The sequence below is a fragment of the Carassius carassius genome, chromosome 4 (genome assembly GCF_963082965.1).
Source record: "Carassius carassius chromosome 4, fCarCar2.1, whole genome shotgun sequence".
NCBI lineage: Eukaryota > Metazoa > Chordata > Actinopteri > Cypriniformes > Cyprinidae > Carassius > Carassius carassius.
The window spans coordinates 31,565,499-31,578,846 of record NC_081758.1 but is presented as its reverse complement, the minus strand read 5'-3'; positions in this window follow the sequence as shown (position 1 = coordinate 31,578,846).

The following is a 13,348-nucleotide window of genomic DNA, read 5'->3' as shown; positions in this document are numbered from 1 at the left end:
CTCGCGGCGTCTGCTTCTCCTTACCTCCCTCAGAGTTTTCCTCCCTGTCCAAATAGTAAAGACTGAATTCATTATCGTTTCCTACAAAAAACATTTTTACATAGATTAACTTACAGTTCAAGACAAAAACACATTAAAAAAATACATGCAGAATGACAGCCTTCGTACCTACATCGACCTCAATTCTCACTGTAAAAGGAAAACGAAACAGTAAATAAGTCAAAAAAAGGACATTCTGGACATGGTCAAGAAGACATTGTTAAGACCAGAAAGGTCAGACATGCAAGGTTCCCAGCAGCTGTTTAGCATCTCTTGTATTTTTTGTGACCACAGTGTAACCAGACCAGTAAGTGCTGACCGGGTCACTACATGCTTATAGTAGTGTTGGACAAAAGACACAATGGTGCTTTTCATCGTCAGTGTCAGTGTCCTCTCACAGGGGTCAAAGGTCAATAAAAAAGAAAGTAATGTTCATAAGTTCACATACACACATTTTAGCTGCATGACTTCCCTAGCATTCACAGCTGACATATGAATAAATCAATAGGTTTCAAAATGAAATTACCTAAAAAATTATAATTCACGTTCAGGCATAAAATATAAATTGCCTTTCAAGTGAATAAACTATTCAAACTATTTTATCAGAATAAAAAATGATGAATGATAAAAGAAAATCGATTGTCAGTCATGTAAATAAAGTATGACAAACACATCAAAGTATGAATGTATAAAATACACATAGAAAGTAATATTCCAATAGAGTCCATGCATACATGAGTGTGTGTGCGATGATGTTGTAGCAGTGGACCATGCCCTGACTGAACAGAACATGGCTGGTGATGAATACCGTGCATGAAGAATTCACATACAGCGACTTCGCCCGGGAACAATAACCAGGCGAAACTCTAGAGCCTCTCGGTTTAACCCCTTTGAATTATTTAACAGAATTATGACTTTTTTTTTTTCAAAAAGAAAGGGGGTCACACAGTACCAAGCCAAAATAGAGGATGATGGTCTAATGACCGACTATAGAAAGTGCAAAGAGGGAGATAATAGATGATGAGTGCTGCAGGGTAACCAGGGTCACTGTGAGCTGTGCTTTCACTTATAGTGCAAAGGTTACTCTAAAAACTTTAAAAAGCTTGATTTTGCAGGAAATGTTACAATCATTATAAAATCACAGCATTAAGATATTAAATGAATGACATTCATGTAGAAAACAAGATTTTAGATATTAAGATACATAAAATACAAAGTGACATGCTAAACTACTACAGAGCAATGCAGTGTCACTACATTAACAGTGTACAGTATCTGGCACATTAGAGCCAAAGCTGCTATGCAATAAAGACTTAAAGCAGAAAGTCTGGAAGTGTCTCCGGAGAAATTAATAGGAAGATCAATTTTAGTCATATATGCCTGAGGTGCCCTGTGAGATTGTGCTCCACAGAACGGAAGAAGCATAGAAATAGAGATATTATTAGATGAATGGGAAAGGAGACATTGGGTTCTATAAATAGATCTTGAAATGGTTGCCATATTTATAGATAAAATAATCTCATCAAGCTTGTCTATATTTGTCATTATGGTTCTAAATGATCCCAACAACATTTAATAATAGTGATAAGATAACAGTAACACAAGGGTCGTGGGTTTGATTCCTAAGGAATGCATGAACCGATTAAAAAAAAATTAAAACTAGAATGTAGTGTTTTAAATTATTTTAGATAGAAATATCTGCCAAATATGTAAATTCAACATAAACGTAACTGAGACCAGAAGGTAGTGGTGACCTTGTGGTTAAGGCTTTGGGACACTAACACTGTTCCCTAGTGATGATCAACCAGTAAATTGGAGAGTAATCGAACCTTGTCATTATTAGTACACCCTTAAAACAGGCATTTAACCTCTGCTTGCTCTAGGGATTTCTCCTATTTCTTTTTGCAGTTAATGTAAGCGAGCTCAATGCATACGATAGCTGACAAAAAAGTGAGGTTTAAGTATCTCCAAGGCACTGAATCCACCAACAGTATTTGTGGATACCTTCATTGCTGTTACACATCCTGACCACCTGATGTCACTAAAGGTAAACATTTGAGGCTGTTCTGTTGAAATGAATGAGAAATCTAGGGGAATTCAGATGATGTCAGGCTACTTTGGATTTTCAATGTCTGACCCATTTCTTGAGCTCCCAATCAGCAGGTATTTTATTCATACAGTGTATTCCTGCATATTATGTCAATGTCAATGTCGGTCTCTGTCTCTCTGTCTGTCTGTCTGTGTGTGTGTGTGTGTGTGTGTGTGTGCACGTATGTGTGTGTGTGTGTGTGTGTCATCCCATGGGCTTGAGTGTCTATCTCTGTACTTGTGTTCTCGGCCTGCAGAGAGCTAGATTGTTTTCCTCAGCTAAGTTTAGCAGCGCCGTTTGGGGATTTCATCTTCGGAGAACTGACACAGGCCTTAACTGTATTCTGAGCATGTCTTTTTCTCTTTTTCTCATTCTCTCAGCCACTGGCGCACCTTTGATCAACCCCAAATGTTCCGTCATGGATGCTATTTTTTCCACTCATGTCCTAAAGAAAAAGGTCTTTCAGATATATTAACAGTATCAGAACAGGAAAATCAAACATGTTTGACCATTACAATCAAATCTACAGTACATGTACAATACAAATATTGTTAATGAGGACATAAAGAGCTATTTACTGTCAATACACAAAACTAAAACGATGAGCTGGCAGCTTTCATTTGTACAAAAATCTGTTGTGAGTCACAATCTAACAGCACCTCATCTTTAATGTTGTCATCATCATACAAAACAACTATCAGGTAATCATGTGAGTCAGTGATGAGCTGCATTCCATTACTCTGAAGAATCATATAGTCAGGATATTTAATACACTCTGGGCGGATGAAGGATTATATTTATAGAAGGGCTGGTGCCCTGTTACTCTCACGTTTACATGCAGCCCATCTTCTTGGCAAGAAGCTTAGCATGATTCATTTCTAATTTGCACTCTTTTATATCCATTTGATCACTGCGGGAACAAAACACTTGTGACAGGGACATTTTAGTACTGAGCCTGTGATTAAATCTGGATTAACTAGTGTTGCCTGGTTCGCTTGTTTACATCTCATTGGTGATAATGGACTAAATATTTCACACTCACGCCTGCTGACTGGATTATACTGCGCTCAGCCAATTTTCCTCTGAATGTTTGTTCATTCAACAAATTTGTTTTGTTATTGAACTTGGTTATAAATTATGATAAAGACGCAATCAAGACATGAATGAAGCTGTATAATTATAACAGGATTGAGTAGCCTTTGACTGAAGACGGATCAATAAAAATAATTTTGCTTAAGAGGAAAATGGTAAATGCATAGATGTAATTGCTGAAGCCATATTTTTAAATGTCAACAGCTACAAGCAGGGTTTCTTATGTAAAAGCAGAATGAAAACACTGATACTATGAAAATGTCAGAATACTGGGTACTTTTGAGCAAATGAACAAAATCCCCCTTAAGGAAGAACTGAATAGAGAGGTTGAGGTAGAGAGTGGGGTGCTGACATAAAGTCAAAGTATACTTGAAACAACTACAAGGGAAGGAAGACACTGTCAAAATAAAGTGGGACAACTGATGGAAACCAAGAAGGTTTAAATACATTCCGTCACTCTAGAATACTAGCAATGTGGTATTAAATCATGGATACTGGTATTACCTCACTGCAGTGTTGTTTTAAAATATCAGTCTTAATTTTATTAGCACTGATATTAATATCAATATTTATATTGAATTGGTTATTTTTTATATATTTTCATTTTAATTAATTAATTATTACATTTATTTTCAGTAACATGCCATGTTTTTATGTGTGTGTGTGTGTGTGTTTTAGTTAACCGTCAACACCTTGCCTGTAGCATTCTGTCATTCTATAATAAAGTATTTTGATTAACAAATTACTCTATTGCCTATAGTCTAACAGGTTTCATTCCCGACACCTCATGAAGAATAAGCAGAGTATTTGTGTATGGGTGTTTCTGTGGAGATAATGCAATATAAGCTCATTAGATCATCATTGCCACAAGGTAAAGACACTGAGTGTTAGTGTTCATGTTTCTAATGCAGTTATGGGTCAACGTACTTCAGACAATGGCACCAGCAGCTAATAGTCTACGACTCTGCAACTTTATGACATAATTGGCAATCTAACAAACACTTTATGGCACAGGAGCATACTTACAACTACAAAATACACTACAACACTAAAAATAAATAGATAGATAAAACAATCATGATTGTGATTTTTGTTTCAACTCCATATTATAACTCCCGGTACATTGGGAGCTTATCAATTGTAAGCGTATAAATGCAAGAAAGGAAATCCACCTTACTAAACACCACAGTTCTTTAAATGTATAATTTCTATTTGTCCACCATGTTTTATGAAATATGAGAAAATTTACATCTAAATGATACATTTCCAAGAAGCAAGAATGGTGTCCAAATCACATTCAAAACTACTTATTGACTTAACTTATCCATACAGAGCAGTTACATGTATATAAGGAAAACATATTACATATACCAGTGGTCTTAATCTCAATTCCTGGAGGGTCACAGCTCTACACAGTTTTGCTCCAACCCTTATCAAACACATCGGATCCAGCTAATCAAGGTCTTCAGGATAACTAAACATCCATGCAAGTGTGAGTTGTAGCTGGTTGGAGCCAAACTCTACAGAGCTCTGGGTCTCCAGGAATTGAGTTTGAGACCACTGACATATTAACAAAATAGACATTTGAAAGCTTCCGTGAAATGCATAATGTAAATGCAGTGAGGTTCTGTAAACTAAAGAATGTATGCAGATAAGGTAACATTATGGCCTGAATAGAGTGACTTACTGTTATCTAAGCATTGCAATAAAAAAAATGCAAAAATAACATGATTTTTGTTTGCCTTGTTCTCACGTTTGACATGGGCTGGGACATCTAAGCAATGACACAGTAAAAACATTAGTTTAATTGTAAAACGCTATAGATTAAGCCATTCCCTTGTACAGCATGTTTGCACACAACACATGCATGCAAACAACAGACGCAAACTAAGTTCAAACTAGTTCAGCTAGGTTTATTTTCCCTAAACTTGCAGTTTTTAAACTCGTTCCCTTTCCTCCACTTCAAACTCTTCTTCTTAAATAAAAACAACTAGGCAGCTTCTACCTTTACTCATGTGCAAAGCCACCCTCAGGATACACTGAGTTGGGTTACACAAATGAAAGGAATCGCTCTCACTCCAACTCAAAGGCATGTGGGTTTGTACATGTGAGAGTTTGCTGACTGACACTATAAGGTGTCAACATTTCCAAGCACAGAGGTGATACAATGAAGGAACTTCTTGGAAATATCTGGACATTGGAAACAAGACGTCTTTTTATGCAAGCTGTTCTCAGTAGGCCTCAAACTTTGTCGTTGTATATATTCATGTATTTCTAAGTCATATTTTCATTAAGTCTTCACCTATCTACAACCTCATCTTCATATTATTTCTTTAATTGGAATTATTAAAATGTGTTTCTTACACCTCTGTGCAACATTACAGTCCCTGTGCTTCCTTTGCAGTGTAAAGATGGCATCAAAGTGTCAACACATGACAAAAGTTGTAGTGCCAATAACAAAAAGAGCTGTGATACAACTCAGTGGGACAGAAAGCATAAATTGGAGACTTGTAAATGTTGAAAGTACCTAATAAACATTAAAATACCACAGGTATAACAGAATAAATAGCTACTAAATGCAAGAGGGTCTGGCTGCAGACTTGCACTTGCACTCTCAGACACTTGCATTTCCGCTAGTGACATCACTTGCAGTCTTTATTTTTTATTTTATTGAACTTTTTTTTACTTTTTGTTTGAATTTCCCAACATTTTATAAAAGTAGCCAGATGGCGAAGACAAGAAAAAATAAACTAAATTACAATGTCACTTGCAATCGCTACTTGCACTCTCCGCTAACTGTGACACTTGCAATCGACACAAATCGTGCTTGTTGCCAATGGAGACAAGAAGCTGTGGTGGTGAATAAATGCAACGCGCAAAGTTTCGCGTTAAGCATTTTTCCATATAGAATAAACTGTCTACAACTCGTTTATATAACTGTCTTTGTCCATTAAGCTACATTATGTGTTTTATTTTAAATCATTTTCTATAGGAGGAAAACGTTTAATGTACAATTTAACACACTGCGTTCTGTAATCGTCTGCTTGCCTGTACGGAGTTGATCCTTTTAAAATCACTTAATGCATTTTATAATGCACATTCATATTTGCTGGTCTGTATATACGTTGAGTCAACAACAAGACTTATAGGCTAGGCCTACTGAATTGTCTTTATCATCTTAGTCTGTTATTAGGCCACATTAAGCATTCGCATTGTGTTCATAGCCATCTGCTTGCCTTGTAGTACATTAAATAATAACTATATATCGAATTTGGTCTTTTAATTGAACTTAACGTATCCTAATACATTATGCCATATTAAGTGTTTGTTTTTTTCTACAGGAGGAAAACGCTTAACGAAAGACTTTGTGCATTGCGTTCATATTCTGCTGTTCTGTGGCCACGGATTTGCCGGTTTTGTCTTTTTCTTGCAGGACCCTGTACATTATAGTAGTAGGCCTACTAATTTAGTTTTAATCGTTTAATCAACACCACGGCGTCTTGTCTCCATTGGCAACATGCACGATTTGTGTTGATTGCAAGTGACGTCACAGGTAGCGGAGAGTGCAAGTGGCGATTGCAAGTGACATTGTAATTTAGTCTATTTTTTCTTGTCTTCTCCCCCTGGCTACTGTTGTAAAATGTTGAGAGATTCAAACAAAAAGTTATCAATAAATAGAACAAAAATAAATAAATAAATAAAGACTGCAAGTGACGTCGCTAGCGGAAGCACAAGTGTCTGAGAGTGCAAGTCTGAGAGTGCAAGTCTGCAGCCAGACCCTTCTCACTAAATGTTCGAGACTCCATTTCATGAGCCTTGGTGTCTTTAGGCTCGGGAGACTTTGATCAGGAAGGTATGACTTCGTCATCAGAGTAGGTGGCACTGGCAAACCTTAAAAAGTGGATTGTGCCAGAGAATGTCTAATAGGAAGAGAATTGGCACTCTCTGCTTACTTCCGGGTTCTGGATTGGTTGCAGTAACACGTCTCTATCCATGCGGGGGCGCTCACGAGCGAGTGCAGAATGAATGGAGGTCTATGGCGAAATACCCCTCAAAACCCACTTTTCTCAGGATATAATTTGTTGTATCAAATTATATCCTAGATAATACACTCAGCTGAAAATTGCATTTTTAAGTTCACTTATCTGCTCTAAAAAAGCGTTCAAAAATGTGATGACGTCACATATTTTCACACTGCCAGAGGGTCTGCTTTACGGCAATTTCTGACTTCCGCTTCATGGCTTACTCGTGGCATCGACCATAGACATGTATAGAAAGGCTAGATAGCTTACCGGCGCTGAGAGCCAATGGGACCCGACGACGTCACACGTCGGCCATCTTAGGACAGGACCGCTCGTCCAGTTATAACATTAAAGTCTATTGTGCATGTAGTGCTGAAATAACTATATTTTGCTCAATTTTCAACCGATTTTCAAACGGCTTGGTGTGTCAAACTTCAGGGATGCGGCTATTTAACTGCATACTTGTGAAAAATTATAGCCACGGAGTTTATTAAGAAAATAGTATATTAAGTAGACTAGACAGGTAAAGTACTAGGTATACCCATACACACACACAGTAATGATGTCAATATTTATAAGGTACATGAAACATGAAATAGTGCAATTTATTATTTTACCTGAGTAGCATTCCAGCTTGTCATTCAGCTCTTCATTGATGAGGTTCTTGGCTTTCAGCTCCTCCAGAAGAGCCTTCATGTTCTTCTTGGCCCTCCTTACCCTTGCCAAGGCATTGCTCTTTTCCAGCCACAGTTTACGCACTGTGGCCATGGCTGCATCAAGTTTGGCCTTAAGAGCCTTTGGAGAGGAAGGCATTGCATATTGGTGGTCAGGGGCCTTCCTCTTCCGACTCCTTTGCCTCTCTCTAGTGGATGGCTGTGGCTTTGAAAAAAAAAAAAACAATAAATAATAAATAAATATATAATGAAGTTAATTAGGGTTAGGGTTAGTGTATTTGTTAGTGATATTCCTCATGTGTACAAATACTCACAACATCAGGCGGAGGTTGATCCTGCTCGGGGTCCATGGGCTGGTTTTCTCCTGCTTTTCTTGAAGCGTTTGTGCTTCTTGGTGCTACTGGCTGAAAAAATAGTTAAATATTCAATTGATCTGTAATACACTTTATGTATTGCTAAACTTGCAGAAAGTGGAGAGGGGGTAAAATCTTTGCGTGGCAGGGGCAGCTCGACCTGTCACCGCTATGTGCGCCTGTCACTCAACCTGCCACTGCTGCCACTCAAACTGTCACTGCTATACGCGCCTGTCACTCAAACTGTCACGGTTATATCCGCCTGCCCCGCGACCTGCCACTGCTATACTCGCCTGTCACTCGACCTGTCACTGCTATATGCACCTGTAACTCGACCTGTCACCGCTATGTGCGCCTGTCACTCAACCTGCCACTGCTGCCACTCAAACTGTCACTGCTATACGCGCCTGTCACTCAAACTGTCACGGTTATATCCGCCTGCCCCGCGACCTGCCACTGCTATACGCGCCTGTCACTCGACCTGTCACTGCTATATGCACCTGTAACTCGACCGGTCACCGCTATGTGCGCCTGTCACTCAACCTGCCACTGCTGCCACTCAAACTGTCACTGCTATACGCGCCTGTCACTCGACCTGTCACTGCTATATGCACCTGTAACTCGACCGGTCACCGCTATGTGCGCCTGTCACTCAACCTGCCACTGCTGCCACTCAAACTGTCACTGCTATACGCGCCTGTCACTCGACCTGTCACTGCTATATGCACCTGTAACTCGACCGGTCACCGCTATGTGCGCCTGTCACTCAACCTGCCACTGCTGCCACTCAAACTGTCACTGCTATACGCGCCTGTCACTCGAACTGTCACTGCTATATGCACCTGTAACTCGACCGGTCACCGCTATGTGCGCCTGTCACTCAACCTGCCACTGCTGCCACTCAAACTGTCACTGCTATATGCACCTGTAACTCGACCTGTCACCGCTATGTGCGCCTGTCACTCAACCTGCCACTGCTGCCACTCAAACTGTCACTGCTATACGCGCCTGTCACTCGAACTGTCACGGTTATATCCGCCTGCCCCGCGACCTGCCACTGCTATACGCGCCAGTCACTCGACCTGTCACTGCTATATGCACCTGTAACTCGACCGGTCACGGCTATACGCGCCTGCCCCGCGACCTGCCACAGATATACGCGCCTGTCACTCGACCTGTCACTGCTATACGGTAAGTATGGTAAAGTTAGTTTCAGGTTTCATATTCGCTGGATATTCGCCTAGGCTGTTTAGGGACCGTCTGCAAATTTAACTCTCAGTACAAAACTAAGTTCAATAATTAATACAAATTATATTTACAATGCCATAGTAAATGTCTTGTGGGCAAACTGACAGAAAACATTTAACCAATATGTCGCTACAGACAATATCTCTCTTAATGTATGTACAGTACACACAAAGTATTTTCTTTTCTTTTTTTATGTTCCAAAGGTTGTAGGACATTTGTAGTTAAAAGACTGAGTTACTACAGGTGAACGTTTGCCAATATCATAATTAATTATCGAATACAATTACTGTATTTGACCAAAAGGTTTTTTTTTATGTTCCAAAGGTTAATTATTCTTAGAAAAAAAATACTGAAATTCACCAAAAGTGTTTTTTTTTTTTCCAAAAAGGTTGCTGTACATTCGTAGTGACCAGACTGACCTACTACAGGTAAAATTTTCACAGTAATAGCCTTACTGCTTGTATGGCACTCACATATTTTCATTAAAAACTAATTCACCTAATTCACATTTTTCATGTCCTTAAGGTTGTAGTACGCTCCTAGTGGCTTTTGATTCTACAGCAGATTATTTATATTCACATTTGTTCATTTTTTATTTATTTATTTATTTATTTTTTTGTTATATATGGTTTATGAGGACACAAATGTGTATAATGTCATGGGTACTACAACATAATCATGGTTTACGAGGACACTTCCTGTGTCCCAGTAAAACAAAAGGCTTAAAAAACAAAAAAAAATTTCTGAAATTCAAATGTTGCCATTAGTTTTCTGTGAAGGGTAGGTTTAGGTGTAGGGTTGGTGTAGGGTGATAGAAAATACAGTTTATATAGTATAAAAACTATTATACCTATGGAGAGTCCGTGCAACCACAAATGCAAGAATGTGTGTGTGTGTGTGTGTTTGTGTGTGTGTGTACAGTGCGTTCATACATTTTAGGCAAGTTGGTATTCTGATCATAATTTTAAACCAAGCACATTTTACAAATTCCAAACCACATCAATCTTAATAACTTTTTTTCCTCATTTTATTGTTAAAAGAAAATCTACCTAATAATTATGCACACCTTGATATATGAATGTTTTCACTTCCAGCCTTCATGGACAATTATATATCACTTATAAATTATTAAATATTGAATTAATAGTAGTTATTAAGATTAATGTGGTGTGGAATTTGTTAAATGTGCTTGTTAAAATAAAAACTATGATCAGAATATCAACTTGTCTAATAATTAGGCATGCACTGTACATACAAACACAAGTGCACACACGCCCACATACATCCATACATAAATGAATATGAATAATTTGCTATAAAATCCAAGGCAAATGTTCACCTGTAGTAAATCAGTCTTGTAACTACTAACGTACTACAGCCTTTGGAACATGAAAAAAACCTTTTGGTGAATGACAGTAGTTTTTTTCTAAGAATAATTATGTACTGTGTGGACAGTAAGGAAAATATTGGCCAATGTTCACCTGTAGTAACTCAGTCTCGCCACTAGGTACGTACTACAACCTTTTAGAAAAAAAACCCTTGTGGTGAATTACAGTTATTGTTTTTTAAGAATAGTTATGTACTGTATGTACAGTAAGGTTTATAATGGCAAAATTTCAGCTCTATTAATTCTGCCTGGACACTAGGAATGTACTACAACATTTGGAACATAAAATACCCATTTGTTGAGTTACAGTAATTGTTTTCTTAGAATAATTATGTACTGTATGTACAGTAAAGGAGATGTTGGCAAAATTTTACCTGTAATAAGTAATAACTACAAATGTACTACAGCCTTTGGAGGATGAAAAAAAAATTGTTGAATTAAAGTAATTTTTCATAAATTTGTGTACTATACATACAACTAAGGAAGATATAGCAAAATGTAACCTGTAGAAAGTCAGTCTTGTATGTGCAAACATTCTACAGCCTTTAGAATACAGAAAAAAGCGGGGCTACTAAAAATTCTTCTTTAGTACTTCTTAAGATAATCTTAAGAGCGTCTATAAGTGCACTTAAGTGTACTTTTTTGTGACACCATGAAATATGAACTAAAATGTGCTTTTAATATACTATCTCTGTATTTAGAAAATTTATTTAGTTACCACTTGTAGTACACTATTGGTTCAAATGTACTATAAGTGGTAGGCCTATCTAAATATATATTTTTTTACATACAGAGATAGTATATTAAAAGCATATTTTAGTTCATATTCCATGGGGTCTCAAAATAGCGCACTTGAGTGCACTTAGATGTTCTTATTATCTTAAGAAGTACTAAATAAGTTTTTAGTAGTTAGAAATTAGTGCACAAAATAGAGCACTAAGTAAATTATAGAAATTTACATTTTTTCACCTGGGTAACCCACCTCTCACTCGACCCGTGTTCCATCAAACCTTCTGTCAAAGTCACCAATAAATGTGTTTGGCTTGCCTTCAGCTTTGAATATGTATGCTAGTTGGATATTGCCAGTAGGCCTTACTGCTATTTTTTTATTGTAGCAAATTCCTTAAGTATGTATACACAATAGCAGATCAAAGTAGTAGGCTAGCCTATAGTATAGTAGCTAGTAGTACTTTTTCAGGATTTAATTATCAATAAAAAGTAAAAAAAAAAAAAAAGAGCATTTATACAAAATATAAATATTTTCTAACAATGTAAGTGTTAACTGTCACTTTTCCTCAATTTAACACATCTTTGCTGCATAAAGGTATTACTTTCTTTCAAAAAAATAAAGGAAAAATTACTGACCCCAACCTTTGAACGGTAGTGTATATTGTTACAAAATAGTTCTGTTTTAAATAAATGCTGTAATTTTTTTTACTTTTTATTCATTAAAAGAATCCTGACAAATTTATTTATATTAAGCAGCACAACATTTTTCAACATTAATAATAAATCAGCTTATTGATTTCTGAAGGATCATGTGACACTGAATACTGGAGTAATGATGCTGAAAATTCGACTTTAATCACTGTAATAAATTACACTTTAAAGTGTATTATGTGTGTGTGTGAGCGGTTGAGTGACAGGCGCGTATAGCCGTGACCGGTTGAGTGACAGGCGCGTATAGCCGTGACTGGTTGAGTGACAGGCGCGTATAGCCGTGACAGATCGAGTGACAGGCGCGTATAGCCGTGACCGGTCGAGTGACAGGCGCATATAACCGTGACAGTTTGAGTGACAGGCGCGTATAGCAGTGACAGTTTGAGTGGCAGCAGTGGCAGGTTGAGTGACAGGCGCGTATAGCGGTGACCGGTCGAGTGACAGGCGCATATAACCGTGACAGATCGAGTGACAGGCGCGTATAGCAGTGACAGTTCGAGTGGCAGCAGTGGCAGGTTGAGTGACAGGCGCACATAGCGGTGACAGGTCGAGTGGCAGCTGCCCCTGCCATGCAAAGATTTTACCCCTACTGAGAAAGTGTGACATTAAATCACATTTAAATATCGATGCATCCATCTTTAACACCTTGTATTCTAGTTGGCCAATTATACACGTACCCTCTGAAGATGAGCAGGGAAGTTGAAGACAGATGGAACAGCTCCAGCTTTGAATCTGATAGTCTGCCCTGTCCTGTCGAAATCTTCATTTCTGAAGTGTTCACTGCAGAGCAGTGTTCTGTCATTAGCCACAAAACCTTCCCTTCTCAGGGCACGCTCCCACTGTCTCCGGCGCTCGCTGCATTTGGGAAACCTTACAAATGGGAGAAATAGTAGTCAGATATAAATGATTGTTAACCTTGCACCTTTATTTCCTTCAACATTGAGGGTATGGACTAAAATACAGTATAAAATATATTATCATTTTGATTCTATGTACTGCAAGTA